This window comes from Larimichthys crocea, chromosome XII, assembly GCF_000972845.2.
Source record: "Larimichthys crocea isolate SSNF chromosome XII, L_crocea_2.0, whole genome shotgun sequence".
NCBI lineage: Eukaryota > Metazoa > Chordata > Actinopteri > Sciaenidae > Larimichthys > Larimichthys crocea.
The window spans coordinates 13,422,803-13,439,007 of record NC_040022.1 but is presented as its reverse complement, the minus strand read 5'-3'; positions in this window follow the sequence as shown (position 1 = coordinate 13,439,007).

The window sequence follows — 16,205 nt, the reverse complement described above, 5'->3', positions numbered from 1 at the left end:
GATGGTACCACAGCATCCAGTCCTGTACCAGCGGGCTCAGGGACAGCCTCATCCCGCAGGCCATAAGACTGTTGAACTCTTGAGCTCTCGAGCTCATTACTGTCACTTTACTGCACCGCACTGGTACACTTTATCTTCATACTACATTGTTTAATGTTGATTTAATGCTAGCCGGCTACCTGTTTATAGACGTTGTAGAAGGCATATTATACATATTAATATTTTACTACTCTTTTTAAATCATCACAGTAAATGTTATGCTAGTTGCCCAAACTGTCTACATTACAGTTAATATGCATTATACCTGTCAACCGCAGTATCCATCTATCCATTTTCCATAACCACATATACTTATCAGGGTTGCATGGGGCTTGGGCAAACCCAGCGGGAGGGCAAGAGGTGAAAGGCGGGGTACACCCTGAACAAGTCATTCACACTCCCACTCACATCTACGGGCAATTAAGAATCACCAGTGAACCTGCATGTGTTTGGACTGTGGAAGAACATGCAGACTCCCAACTGACTAGAGGGTTCAAACCAGGAACCTTCTTGCTGTAAAGCGATAGTGTCACCACCTTCTGTTATATTTCATTCCTATAGTCCTAGCCTCTGGACTATTTTATGTCTTTTGTCTGTTTCTTGTTTTCACTTATATATACATACCGTATATTGTATGAACATTGTAATGATCAGCAGATGCTTCTCTGTAATTTGTTATGAATATGAGAAAAAGAGAAAAAGAAAGGCCTTGAAACAGGCGTTTGCTCTGTTGATGGTCATTATGATGCTCAACTTTAATAAAGATGAAGCTCCACAAGAGTTTTAATATTTTATTACAGGGTCAGGATTTTGATGTTAGGACATAACTAAACTGTTTTTATGTCTCCTCCATATGCTGCATACACTTTAATATTTCCTCCTGTTTGTTTTAGGCTGTCAAGTTGTGTGCAAGGAATGGACCGATGTGCAGAACAAAGACTAGTAAGCAGATGAAGGTTAGTGAGTTTATTGTAAGAGTGGCTTAGCAAGCAGCCAGGCATTCAGGATTGTGAGGCACAAAGGAAACCAAGCGTTAATCACGGGAACAGAGCCGGAGTGTCTCTAACACGGTGACAGAAATGGTGATCTGGCGATGAGTGGGAGGAAAGCCAGGGTTCATGGGCTGTGGGTTGATGAGCTGATTGCAGACAGGTGTGTGTGTAGGCAGTATCCAGGTCAAACACACACACACCATCACAGATAGACAAGCCGGGGACATGGAAGACAGAAGGAAGACACAGAGGCACGGCTGTGGATGTGACAAACACAGCATCAGAAACCATCTGGATGAGCGCAAGCCATCTGAAAGGTTCTGACTGAGGCTAATGCGCGTTCCAGTCTGAGTCAGAGGTCAGAATTTCCCAGTGGAAATTTCCAACTTCTGACCTCCAGGTGCACGGTGCCAAACTCAAACTAAAAGGCTGACAGGCTCACACATTGAACTCTCAGCAGTAAGTCAGTGCATATATAAACCAAACAGAGGAGATTAAATGATGCATGAGGTAACAGACACCATTTTACATTTACATATTTTGCAGCACTTTGAAATATTCCAGCCTAAATATTTGTTCTTTTCAGTCGACTAACTTCAGCCTGTAAAAAATATCTGGAGTTTTATGTTCACTGAATGTAAACATCCACAATGTTATAGTTAAGTATATTATACAAACACAAATATTTTTATTTATTTATTTTTTCTAATTAATGGTAATTGACATAAATGAAAGAATGTCGACATCATTACATCTAAATAAAAAACAACCAACATCATTTCTCTGGCTGTAGGAATACAAAATCAGACAGAGAAACACAATAAAACACTTTAATAAAAGCATAGAGGCTAACAATAAAACAGGTATAGACAAACAAGCACAACAAACACTTGAAGCAATAAAGATAAATGCTGCAGGGTCCTCATCGAGACAGAGAACGCCTCTTGTTTTAGTCATTTGTTTTAGATCAACATTTCATCTTTAGATTATTTATTTCTGTCACTGTGCTGGACTTCAATGACACACTGTCAACAGTTTTTAATACTTCTCTGCTCCTCTGTTGCTAAATATTGTGTCTCTTAATCAAAGATTACTTCACTCTATTCTGGGCGCACTGGGCAGTGAAGACTAGTGTGAACCATAACTGGACATAACTTTATGATCAAAGACACAAATGGACAGTGAGGCCATCAAGTCTGTCTCAGTCTGCCATGTCCCTCTTTACTGTCAACTCTATGAGTTTAATATTGGAAAGCCAAAGCTAACAGGACAGAAAGTGTCAACCAGCAGAAAGCCTGACAATAATATGGGATGAACACATGTATGATTGCATGATCAGCCACCATCAGATTCCAGGCTGAACTGTGCACACCAATTATTAATGTCTCTGCCACTAACAGCTGGGTCCAGTACTGTTCTGATTGAAGATCCCAGGGCAGGGAGAGAGCCTCCAGAGCCCTGACCACAACAAAAGTGAGCAAACAAAGATACAGCCACAACCTGAAAGATTATGGTTCAGTCTGTTCACCAGAGATGATGGAGGCAGTGATGAGGCATCAAGCAGCAGGGTGGCAGTGGATTGGATTTAATGTTTATTGAATCACTACTTTGAAACAAGTTATTGGTTAATACAAATTTAGGAAGAAACATACTGCTTTTTGAAATGTTAAGCCTGTTGTATATGAAACCACAGGCTTTGGTCTGCAGAGAGTTGTGCTGGTCATCCTTCACCATATTCTCGTCAAGTGGTTGAGTACATGTGTGGTGTACACCAAGTGAACAGCACGGGGATGAATGCTTTCGCCTGTCTGTATATATTTCATATTTTCCATTTGACACCAATTTTTGAATATACGTTTTCTGTTTCCACTCAGTTTTGCTCGCTGTTAGTTTCTGCTGCTGCAGTGACCCTCAGGGATCATTAAAGTTTCATTTTGTCTTACCTGAGGAGAGGGGAGGAGAGGTCTGACAGCAGTCTGTAACACACACGCACACACATACACAGTAGATACTTCTTCACCATGTCATGTCTCTTCAGAATGCTTTTTCCAAGTTTATTTCACCTCCTCTCTCTTCCAGGAAGCACAGTTTTACATTTACTCCTGTAATAAATTCTATAGTGTACTGACAGTGAGGGTAAATGTACGTTTAGTAAAGCATTTATTTAAAGTGTATATTTGTCGAACCAGAGATGAACCCTTTTGGACATACAGTGGTGTTAAAATAGCTCCTTCTTTGGGCATAAAGACATATCTGTATTTGATTATAAATAAAAATAAAATAAAATAAAAAACTCCTAGGAAATGATTTGTTCATTTTTGGACATTCTGGAAACATTTTTGTCCTTCCTCAAGATGGAGGGGAAAAATCAGTTTAGTCGGGTCCAAAGTACAAGTAAAGGGTCAAAACCAGGAGAGCAGATAGGCAAACAAATCCGATGAGGGGCAGGCAGGAATCCAAAGTACAGGCAGGGTCTGAATGGGAAGACTAATCAGGAATTGCTGGAGAGCTTGGCAAAAATACAACAAGACAATCTGGCAGGGATGAAGTGGAAATGAACCAGTATATAAGCTGAGGGACTGATGAGGAAATGGACTGCAGGTGAGGAGATGGGCGAGGAAAACCAGGTGAGGGAAATGAGTTGATTGCAAGGAGGAATCCCCCCCGTCCCCCCCGCGGTCGTGACTTAATGAGACGATGGACAGAGTAAGCAGGGCCCCTGTCAATGAGCGGGGGGGTGGTGGGGGTCTGGAGGAGGGCTGGAGCTGGCTCTCCTTTACGGGTTTGACCCTGGAGATATGAAAGGTTGGATGAATTCTCATGGAGCGAGGAATTCGGAGACGGACTCAGGCAGGGTTGATGACCTTAGAGATGGAGAACGGGCACACAAACCTTGCGGACAACTTCCTAGACTCCACCCGGTGTGGGAGGTCATGTGTGGACAGCCAAACCTTCTGACCAGGAGTATAGCATGGTGCAGGGATCCGACGGCGGTTGGCATTTCTCTGGTACCTGTTGGACAAACGCAGGAGAGTAGAACGGGCCAGCCACCAGGTGCGCAGACAGCGCTGGATGAACGCCTGGACAGATGGGACCCTGGCCTCTCGCTCCTGCTCAGGGAACAGGGGAGGTTGATATCCCTGAGAGCACTGAAAAGGAGAAAGCCCTGTTGCCGAACTTGGGAGTGTATTGTGAGCGTACTCAACCCACAGAAGCTGTTTGGACCAGGAGGATGGTGCCTGGGACGCAATGCAATGCAAGGCAGTCTCCATTTCCTGGTTCATCTGTTCAGTCTGTCCATTGGATTGAGGATGGAAACCAGAGGATAGGCTGACCGTGGCCCCCAACAGCTGGCAAAACTCTGTCCAGAAACAGGAAGTAAACTTCGGCCCCGTTGGAGACAGGGGAGGCCGTGCAAACGGAAAACATGATGCAACATAAGTTTAGCTGTTTCTTTGGCAGATGGTAATTTGGGCAACGAACAAACTGAGCAGACTTGGAAAATCTGTTTACAATAGTGGTGGTGTTACCCTCTGAGGTAGGCAGTCCGGTGACAAAGTCAAGTGAGACGTGGGACCATGGACGATGAGGAATAGGCAGTGGCTGTAGAAGACCAGAAGGGGCATGCGAGCAGTCTTGTGCTGAGCACAAATCTGGCAAGCAGCCTCTTCAATGGAAGCCCACCAGAAACGTTGCTTCAGCAGAGCTAGGGTGTGTCTAACCCCCGGGTGACAGACAAGGCGAGAAGAATGTCCCCACTGGAGGACCTGAGAGCGGAGATTCACAAGCACGTACAGACAATTATCAGGGCAGGCGCTGAGAGCCGGGTGGTTGGCCTGGGACTGTTTTACCTTGTCCACAATGTCCCAGGTAACTGCGCTGATGACCACCTTAGTGGGGAGGATACTCTCAGGTTGTGTGGGACAGTTGTCTGACTGGAACTGACGGGACAGGGCATCTAGTTTGATGTTCCTCGTATCTGGGCGATAAGACAGGGTAAAGTCAAAATGATTAAAGAATAATGTCCATCTAGCCTGACAGGAGTTCAACCATTTGGCTGACTGGATGTACTCCAGGTTTTTGAGCCAGCTTGACAGCCAGTAACTCCCGGTTTCCAACGTCGTAATTCCTTTCTGCTGGGGATAACTTGCGGGAGAAAAAGGCACATGGATGTACATTTTGGTCCTCTGCTGACCGCTGAGACAGGACTGCCCCCACTCCGGAGTCTGACGCATCTACTTCCACAACAAGCTGATGTTCAGGATCTGGAAGGATGAGAATGGGAGCAGTAGAGAACCGTGATTTTAACTCATTGAACCTTCTTTCTGCAGCAGGGGACCTTTGGAAGGTTACCTTCTGGGAGGTAAGGGCTGTCAGGGGGGCTGCCACAGAACTATAGTTGCGGATAAACCTACGATAGAAATTGTCAAACTCAAGGAACTGTTGAAGCTTCTTCCGAGTGGCGGGAACCTGCCAATCCATTACTGCCTTAACCTTGGTGGGATCTATGTGAATGCGTCCCACCAAAATTATGTACCCCAGGAATGACACCTCAGTGACATGGAACTCCGATTTCTCCGCCTTCACAAACAGCTGGTTCTCCAGGAGTCTCTGGAGAACTCTGCAGACATGCTGCACATGTTCCTGTTCAGACTTGAAGATGTGGATATACAATATATACAAACACAAACACATTGAGAAAATCCCGGAGCACATCATTCACTAAGGCTTGGAATGTTGCAGGAGCATTAGCATTAGTTGGCCACAGCTGTGTTTGTTTCTATAGTTAAATTTTGGTTATATATATTATACATTTAGTTATTAGTCTAAATTGGTTTTAACATTTAGTTGCAATAAATCCCACTTTCTGTTTCAGATAACACACTTTATTATATGACAGTACATTGGTTTTCTATTTGAAGCGCGCACATTTAGTTAGCTTTTGTACAGTCTTCATTTAATACAATTTCTAATCTGTTTTCTTTGATTTACCGGTGCTGCTGCTGGGAGCTGGGAATGCCAGGCAAATTTTCCTGATTTGCGTTGGTAATTAGCTGTTGTCTTTTGTGTTGGTTTACCCCTCTTGTGTTGGTATGGGCTGATCACCCATTATATAAGTTTCCCTCTTGTGTTTAGTTATCAGGTCTGTTTGTTTTGTCTTCTGTTAGTTTGTTCAGTTGGCGTTTATACAGTTTTGGTAATTTGACCTCTTTTATGGGCCCAGTTCTTTATTGCTTTTGTTTGGAAATTTTGTTCTTTCATACTTTGGGTAAATTAAAAAACACTTTTTTGAAAATACTACCTGTTGTGCTCATTGCCGGCTGACTCGGTCCCTCACAGTTGGTGGCAGTGGTGGGATTAGCCAGTTGGGCACACAGGTATTTTTTTTCCTTTTTCCCCTCCTCCATTTTGTGAAGGCCATTTTGGGAAGACATGCACTGTGGAGGGAGAGTGGCAAGAGGAGGTCGGATAGACCTCAGAAAGACCCACACAGGTCTGAACCTCAGAGTGAGAGTGAGGAAGAGACGGAAGGTGGAACATTAAAAGCAGCGTCAGGCACTGAGGCTGAAGAGAACTGAGAACCCACTTTAAGAGATCTGGCAGGCATTTTTCAGGCTTTCATGGGGCAGCAGGAGGCCCGGGAGATAAAACAAAGGGAGGAGGTCGCACGGCAGGAACAACGGTTCCAAACACTGCAACAACAGCTCAGGCTTTTGCAGCAGGAGGTACAGGCCCACACATCTCCAGTGACAGAATTAACTTCAACAGTCTCACACCCTTTGAAGGCTCCTGGTTTAGAGCATGATTACCAACAGGCCCGTGCTGCAGCCTCAACAGAATCCATCCACTCTACTAATAACACATCAGGTCAGTCTTGTTTTTCTCATCAGCCTAGACTTGAGAAATTAACAGAAAATAATGATGTTGAACATTTTCTCCTTACATTTGAGAGAATTGCAGCAGCATGCCGATGGCCAAAATCTGCCTGGGTTTTCCGACTCATTCCACTCCTGACAGGTAAGGCCAGAGGAGCCTATAGTCATATGGATTTTGATGATTTCCTTGAATATGATGACATAAAAACTGCTATTTTGAAGAAATCTGATATAAATCCTGAGACGTATAGGCAGAGGTTTCTCTCTATGGATGTTGGGCCTGATGAGAGCCCCAAAGAGCTGTATGTCAGTCTGAAGGAGACGTATGTGAAATGGGTACAGCCCAAAGGCAAAACTGTGCAAGAAATTGGTGAAATAATCATTATGGAACAGTTTTTGAGAATGTTGTCTCCAGAGCTCCAGGTGTGGGTAAAGGAACGTGACCCACAATCAGCTGCTGAAGCTGCCACTTTGGCCGACGTGTTTGTGGCTGCCCGCAAGAGGAATCAGCCATGGAGTAACATGGCCTGGAAGGCTGGGAAGGACGTCAGGAGGCCTGTAACCCCTCAATACCACCAGAGGGCATCAGCAGGTGTGGGTAAGCCTCCTGTAAAGGAGAACCATCCAACACAATCAAGAGCTCCCAGTAAAACACCCACTTGTTACCTGTGTGGACAGGAAGGCAATATTAAACCAATGTGCCCAAAGAATCCTGCTAAGCTCACTCAAATGTGTTTTGTTCCACGCCAAAGTGTTGACAAGCCTCAGCAGTTCATGAAAATGACCAGTGTCAAGATAAATGGAGAAAATGTTAAAGCCCTGATTGATACTGACAGTACTCAGACTCTTGTACACAGGAAATATGTGCCAGCTAATACCATCTGCACTTTAGAGACTATTCCCATCTGCTGTGTACATGGTGATGAGAGGTTCTATCCCACTGCCGATATTTACATGGAAGTACATGGACAGGCCTATCTGTTAAATGTTGGAGTTGCAGATAACTTGCCTTTTCCAGTGGTTTTGGGTGATGACTTGCCTGTTCTCTTTGATCTGTTAAATCCTGTGCAAAGTTGTAATGTTGCAGTCACCAGAGCACAAGCTAAGCAGGGGGAGGTAGATTCCCCAGTTCTCAGTACCTTGCCATTCTATGGTGTCGAGCTTGAGACACAGCCCGGGAAGTGTCGGAAGCCCCGTAGCCAAAAGAGGCAAGAGAAATTCCAACACACTGCTGTACAGCCATCAGCTGAGGCTGCTCCAGACATGCCTTTAGGTTTGCAAATACCCGACAACATAACACAACTGCAGCAAGAGGACCCAACATTGTCTTTTTACAGAGAGCTAAGGAGAGGAAGCCGGAGACGGAGCTGGATGGCCGGACAGAGGAGTATTTTTTTGCAGAATGACGTTCTTTATCGGAAGCATGGCCAGGTTAAGCAGCTAGTAGTCCCACAGGCGGCCTGAGACATGGTACTTAACTTGGGCCACTCGATTCCCTGGGCTGGCCACCTGGGGAAACATAAGACCATAGCTCGCATTAAGCATCATTTTTACTGGCCCCACCAGAGCTCCACTCCAGCCACTCCCCATCATAAGGACCCCCTTCGAACGCCTAGGGATGGATGTTGTTGGTCCTGTGGAAAAGAGTAAATCAGGAAATCGCTACATGTTGGTCATTACAGATTACGGTACCAAATATCCTAAAGTTTTTCCATTGAAATCTGTTAAAGCAAAAACAGTAGCTTTTTCCTTGGTTCAGTTTTTTTTCAAGAGTGGGATTTCCACGGGAAATTTTAACGGACCAAGGCACTAACTTCATGTCTAACCTTTTGAAACAGGTTTACCAGCTCCTGGGCATAAAGAGTATACGCACCACCCCATACCATCCGCAGACAGATGGTCTGACAGAATGGTTCAACCAGACCCTCAAACAAATGCTCCGTAAGTTTGTTAACAAAACTGGATCTGACTGGGATCAATGGCTCCCCTACCTCCTCTTTGCCTACCGGGAGATACCTCAAGCTTCTACAGGTTTCTCCCCTTTCGAACTGCTTTATGGTCATGAGGTGAGGGGTCCTCTGGCCTTGTTGCGGGAGACCTGGGAGGGAGATCACAGGAGGGAGGGGCCTGTTAATGTCATTTCTTATGTGGTACAGATGAGAGAGAAACTCCAGAGGATGAGTCAACTGGCAAAGGCACACATGGCAGAGGCGCAGCAACATCAGAAAGCTTGGTATGACCAGTCAGCCCGTCAGAGAGGCTTTGAACCAGGTCAAAAGGTCCTGGTCATGCTGCCAACCAGTGACGGCAAGCTGCTGGCAAAGTGGCAGGGGCCTTTTGAGGTCCAGAAGAAGCTGGGGCCTACCACCTATCAGGTCTCCAACCCAAGGCGTCAACATTCCAGCCGTGTGCTGCATGTGAATCTCCTCAAAGAGTGGGTCCTAAGGACGGGAGAGGGTGCAAGAGTGCTGCTGATCCAGGCTGTGGAAGAGGACATGGATGATCAGTACCTGCCTGCATCGAGAACCTTTGACCTGGATGTGGGCCACCTCCTGAGGATCAGCAGACTTAGGTAAAGATTTTGATTAGTTCAGAAGTTTTCCAAGAGTACCCAGGCCGCACAGATGTTGTGGAACATGACATTGTACTGAAGCCTGATGCAACTGTGAAGCGTATGAGTTACAGGATACCAGAGCGCCTCCTGGGGTCACTGAAGAAGGAAGTGGACCTTATGTTGTCTCTAGGGATAACCCTCAAAAAGTGAGTGGTGTAATCCTGTGGTTCTGGTTCCAAAAAAGGATGGAACAATCCGGTTCTGCATCGACTTCAGGTACCTGAACTCAATTTCAAAATTTGATTCATACCCTACTCCACGTATTGATGACCTTATCCAGCGCCTAGGGAAGGCAAAATACCTGACCAGTCGACCTCTGCAAAGGCTACTGGCAAGTGCCCCTGAGCCAGCAGTCTCAGGAGTTGACTGCCTTTCGGACCCCCTGGGGGCTGTTCCAGTTCACAGTCCTGCCATTTGGGTTGCATGGGGCCCCTGCAACCTTTCAAAGATTGATGGACCAGGTACTCTGATTTTTCATGTGCATACCTTGATGATATTGTTATCTATAGCACCACCTAGGAAGAGCATCTGAGGCACCTGGAAGAGGTTCTGGAACAGCTGAGGTCAGCAGGCCTGACAGTCAATCCAGCAAAGTGTGTCATTGCCAAAGAGGAGACTGAGTATCTCGGTTTCACCATTGGAGGTGGGTTAATAAAACCACAAGTTCATAAAGTCCATGCACTTGAGTCCTGCCCTCTCCCTCAAACTAGGAAGCAGCTGAGATCTTTCCTGGGAATGGCTGGCTTCTACCATTGGTTTATACCAAATTTCTCACCCAGAGCTGCTCTCCTCACTGATCAAACCGGCTCCAGTTGCCCTAACCATGTTCAGTGGACAGCTAAGGCAGTGGAAGCTTTCAAGGACATCCAGAGATCTCTGAGTAAGAACCCTGTCCTTCATAGTCCAGATTTTGAGGAACATTTTTTTATTGCAAACTGATGCATCTGAGAGGGACCAAAAGAGGACCGGCATCCTGTGGCTTACATCAGCCGGAAGTTATTCCCCAGAGAGGTCCGCTACTCCACAGTGGAAAAGGAAGCCTTGGTAGTGAAGTGGGCCCTGGACTCCTTCAAGTATTATCTACTGGGGAGAGAGTTCACTTTGGAGACTGACCATAAGGCACTGCAATAGTTGGAGAAGATGAAGGATACTAATGGACGGATCACCCGGTGGTGCCTGGCCATGCAACCATACCGGTTCACAGTACATCACATCCCTGGTAAGGATAATGTCACTGCGGACTATCTCTCCCGCCGTCCTGGCGAGGACTCCGACACAGCTGTGGCCATCACACTCATCACACTCATCACACACAGCCATAAAAAAGTCGGTAACCTTCTGCACTCACACATTTGTTTCTATAGTTAAATTTTGGCTATACATATTATACATTTAGTCATTAGTCTAAATTGGTTTTAACATTTAGTTGCAATAAATCACACTTTCTGTTTGAGATAATACACTTTATTATATGACAGTACATTGGTTTTCTATTTGAAGCGCGCACATTTAGTTAGCTTTTGTACAGTCTTCATTTAATACAATTTCTAATCTGTTTTCTTTGATTTACCGGTGCTGCTGCTGCTGGGAGCTGGGGAATTTAGTGCTTTACTGTTTAATTCTTTTGAGACAATTAGTAATTTTACTTGGTTTTGTTAAGTATGGATTATGTTTATTTCAAGGAGTTAATTTTCCTGATTTGCGTTGGTAATTAGCTGTTGTCTTTTGTGTTTGTTTACCCCTCTTGTGTTGGTATGGGCTGATCACCCAGTATATAAGTTTCCCTCTTGTGTTTAGTTATCAGGTCTGTTTGTTTTGTCTTCTGTTAGTTTGTTCAGTTGGCGTTATACAGTTTTGTTAGTTTGACCTCTTATGGGCCCAGTTCTTTATTGCTTTTGTTTGGAAATTTTGTTCTTTCATACTTTGGGTAAATTAAAAAACACTTTTTTGAAAATACTACCTGTTGTGCTCATTGCCTCACAGGCCCCTTGGGGTGTTGAACACCGTTTTCCACTCATCCCCCTCCCGGATGCAAATAAGGTGATAGGCATTCCTGAGATCAAGCTTGGTAAACAAGAAGCCCCTTGCAACAGTTCAAATGCAGAAGAGATGAGTGGGAGGGGGTACCTGTTCTTAATGGTGACATAGGGGACAGCACTGTTGCACAAACAGCCTGATATTCACAAGAAGAAGAAGAAGAAGAAGAAGAAGAAGAAGAAGAAGAAGAAGAAGACCACTTAGTGCTTAAACAAGCAGGAACCCCCTGAAGCAAACACGATGTGCATGTCGTTGAATCTCGATGGCGCTTCAGGATCTATGTACAAATATATAAAATATGTCTTCTCTCACTCTCTAACCCACTTTCCTTCTGTCTCAACCATTCACCCGTTCGTCTTTGTCCATATAAAGGGACTTCTGTCAAGCTGTGAGGCATTCACATCAAACATTCCTCTATCTGTACACACACAGAGAATTAAACAGGCGGGCTAAAAATAAATTTCCCTGTCATTCTAGACTCACTATACAGCCTGTCACTGCTGCCTCGCAAAAAAATTATATTTTGTCTTTACAATCCCTCCATATAATCTTCTACTGATGCTTTGTTGTAACATTTATCTATAGAGGTGCCTCGTGTGTTGAAGCTAAATGTGTCTCTAAACTAAAACGACTAAATTTGACCCATCTTGGGAGGCAGACACGGTCAACACTTTTAAAAGTAGACTTAAGACTTTCCTTTTTGATAGAGCTTATAGTTAGGGCTGGCTCAGGTCATCCCTTAGTTATGCTGCTGTAGGATTAGACTCCCTCTCTCCCTCTCTCACTCACTCACTCACTCACTCACTCCCCTGTAAACATACATATCTCATTAATGCATATTACTAACTAAACTTCTTCCCTGGAGTTTCTGTGCTCTGTCGTCCATCAGGTTCTCATACAGTAGATCGTGGCTGCTGCTGTCATCCTGCATGACGTCCACTACATATATTATCACTGTCATTATTGCTGCCATATCTCCATTACAGTTTATAGTTAGTTTATGATTTGCTGCCGCTGTGCATCTGAGTCTCTCTATCACAGGTTCCACTGCTACTGTAATCATATTATTGTCATTTTATCAGTCATTGTGATTCATTGTCATTTCATCATTCATTGTGATTCATTGTCATTTTATCATTCATTGTAATTGTACAATATGTTTGTGTTGATTTGTCCTGTACACGTGACATCCATTGCACGTCTGTCCGTCCTGGGAGAGGGATCCCTCCTCTGTGGCTCTTCCTGAGGTTTCTTCCACATTTTTTCCCTGTTAAAGGTTTTTTGTGGGCAAGTTTTTCCTCACTGGAACCAAGGGTCTAAGGACAGAGGGTGTCACTCCCTGTACAGACTGTAAAGCCCTCAGAGGCAAATGTACTTTGTGACTTTGGGCTATACAAATAAAAATGTATTTGATTTATAGTCACTAAAACTACTATTTGGGGTTTGCGTTGGGATAGATTCCATCTTTTTTATATATTGACAAAGGATCAAATGACTATCTTGTTTACGGTTCTCTTTATGTACAGCACACACTTGTGGACAGTATGGTGAAGGATGACCATATCACTTGTTTCCACATCTCTGTAGTGTCGTGGTTTTTGCACCACAGAGCTCGAGAAAAAAAAGATGCTGGATCAACAGTTTATGCAGCTTTTAGGTTAAAATCACTGTGGTTCGGGATTTTAATAAATCATTCATATATAACTTAAGGTTATGATTGTTTAACACTGACTCTGTGTAGCATGTTCCTTCATTATTAGTCTCTGCATTGCGCAGGAGTAAATCAACAACTAACTGAAGCAGATCTGGAAAACATTTGTAACACTTGTAAAGTTATGCCATGACTTCATCAATGCGTCTAAATGTAGACGCATAAGTCAAGTTCTTTTCTAAGTGCATAATGTTTAGTGCAGTCTTTGGTGAATATCATGCTTTATGTGGAATTTATTGTTTAAAGAAATGTAACACTGACTTGCTTCATAAATCCTTCAGAAGCTTCCATATGTGTTGATAAACCTCCTTAGTGTTCTTCATCAGCCGGCCACCTATCATGTGTCAGAAAACATGCTCTCCTTCTTCCTTTCATTCTTCCCGTGTGTAGATACAACAGCCTGCAGTGTCTGGAGTCTTAAACATTACCTCTCTTTCCCTCCCTTTCTCTCCAGTGTAAATGTCGTTCTGCTCTTTACCCTGGCTAAGCTGTAGGGAGCTGCAAAATGGCTTTTGCTGATGATATTTGGTCACGTTTATTTGATGTTTGTGAGTGTTTGTGTGCAGGTTTGTGTGTAGCCTGGAGAGAGAGAGAGAGAGAGAGAGAAAACAAAGCAGAAGGAAAAGGAAAGGAGGGAAATATGGAGGCTGTCCTGAGCTCACCACGCTCAGGCTGTAAAAGCTGGTCTGTGTTCGTCCGCCTTGCATCATCTTCTCTTCTTTTTGCACCATCCAACATCTTCACAACACACATGCCACTCACACATGCATATGTAACCGGCTCACTTCAGTGCCCCACATGCTGAATGGGACCAAAACCAACCTCTCCTGCTGCTGCTGTGTATCCCTGTTAGCCCCCGGGCTGAGGCACGCTGAATGACTTCTAGTATCGTTACTGCTTCTTTGTCAGGTTACTAAGCCTAAATAGAATTTAAAGCAGACATTTCTGTGCATAAATGTTCTCTGAGTGAGCGCTGGCAGGTACAATGACAGAGTCTGGGAAAACATTTGTCACATTTACTGCTTGGTTTAATTACTGATAACATGAATATTATAATACCAGACCGCAGTCAGCTCCGAGCTGAGATTCTGTCTGCATAAACTGTCACCGGGGTGTTCCTGTCAGCCAAGGTGACGTTCTGTTTCCGTTAAATGTTTTCATATTTGTTGCCAATGTTACAAGCAAGGATTCTAAGATACATACTGCGACTGCTGCTCTGCCTGTTATGCCTCAGTGCTTTTGGTTTACTTAATGTTTTCACTCATCACTGATTTGCTTATTGTTTATTATCATAACAGTTAAATCTATTAAGTATTTTACTGCATTTCAGCCTTAAACTGTTTCAACAGTTTTGGTTCTGAAAATTAGTATTTATGTTTTCTGTTTATTTTTGGTTGCTGACATTGTTTTACATCCACACAAGAACCGTGCGAGCAGTGAAGTGTAACAGCTGTTTCCTTGTATTGAGCAGCTGTAGCAACTCAGCACAAGTGTCTTGCCTATCTTTTGCATGCATTCACCCTAAATATAATAATACATTTTATTTATAAGCGCTTTTCTGAATACTCAAAGACACTTTACATAAAAAAAAATATCAAAGCAGCACAACAGCATAATAGAGTACACTAAAATCACATTGAACTAAGTTAAACATTAAAAGCAATTTTAAAAAGGTGCTTTTGTGAGAGGTTTAAATATTGGAAGGTCAGTACAGTCACAGATGTGTTTGGGGAGAGAGTTCCAGAGGGAGGGGGCAGCTGCAGAGAAGGCTCTGTCAGCCCGGGTTCGGTCCTTGGTCCTGGGTGGTGGAGTCAGTTGGTTAGCATCAGATGAATGGAGACTGCGGGATGGATTGTGGCGATGGAGCAAGTCAGTTAGGTAGGAAGGGGCCTGGTTATGGAGGGCTTTGTGTATGAGGAGGAGGATTTTGAACTGAATACGCTGTGGAACTGGGAGCCAGTGGAGTTTCTGGAGGACTGGAGTGATGTGATGAGGGTGTGGGTGTGGGTGAACAGACGTGCAGCAGAGTTTTGGATGTACTGGAGTTTATTTAAAGTTTTGGATGGTGTGCCATAGAGGATTCTGTTGCAGTAGCTAATTCTGGAGGTGATGAAGGCATGAATGAAGGAGAGTGATGGGAGTTTGGCAATGTTCTTTAGGTGAAAAAAGGACGTTCTGGTGATTTGGTTTATGTGATTTTAAAGGAAATATGCCTTTTTGCTTAATATTTACATTTAGTCATGTAGCTGACATTTTTATCCAAAGCCACTAACAAAAAAGAAACAATCACAGTACAATGACTTGTATTAAAATCTATTTTGACTTCCTGTAAAATATATTTCAATTATATTTCATGCTCATGAGCCAGGTAGGATTTAACACTGTCCACATATTCTGCTTCATTCATAAATGTGTCACATTACTGAAACTAAAGATGCTCTAACTTGTGTTTCAGTGTGATTTTAAAGATGAAGATAATATATAATTATACTGTATATAAACAGCCTAGCATGTACATCTGACACTCTACAGTCGATTGTCGAGTTGATCTTAGGTCGTGTTCACATCCTTCCGAGATATACAGACACGTACACAAGTGTTTATCAAGGACAGTTTAAGAGGGAAACAGTCACGACTTGTGACCCTGACATTCCAAGAGAGCTGTGTTTAATGTGAGGCACCATCTCTGTGGTTTCAATGTTTGTCTGCCCTTAACAAACAAGCTGCATGGTGTGGACGATGCTTAATATTTTATAATCTTAAGTGTGTGTGTGTGTGTGTGTGTGTGTGTGTGTGTGTGTGTGTGTGTGGCCTGGAGCTGTACTTGCCTCTGAGGAATGTATGTGCTGTTGTGGGAGTGGAACAGGCGACCCTGTGGTGGCAGAGGGCTGCTGTTCTAATGATGAAGGCATCTGGCTGTGTTCCAAACATTTTAA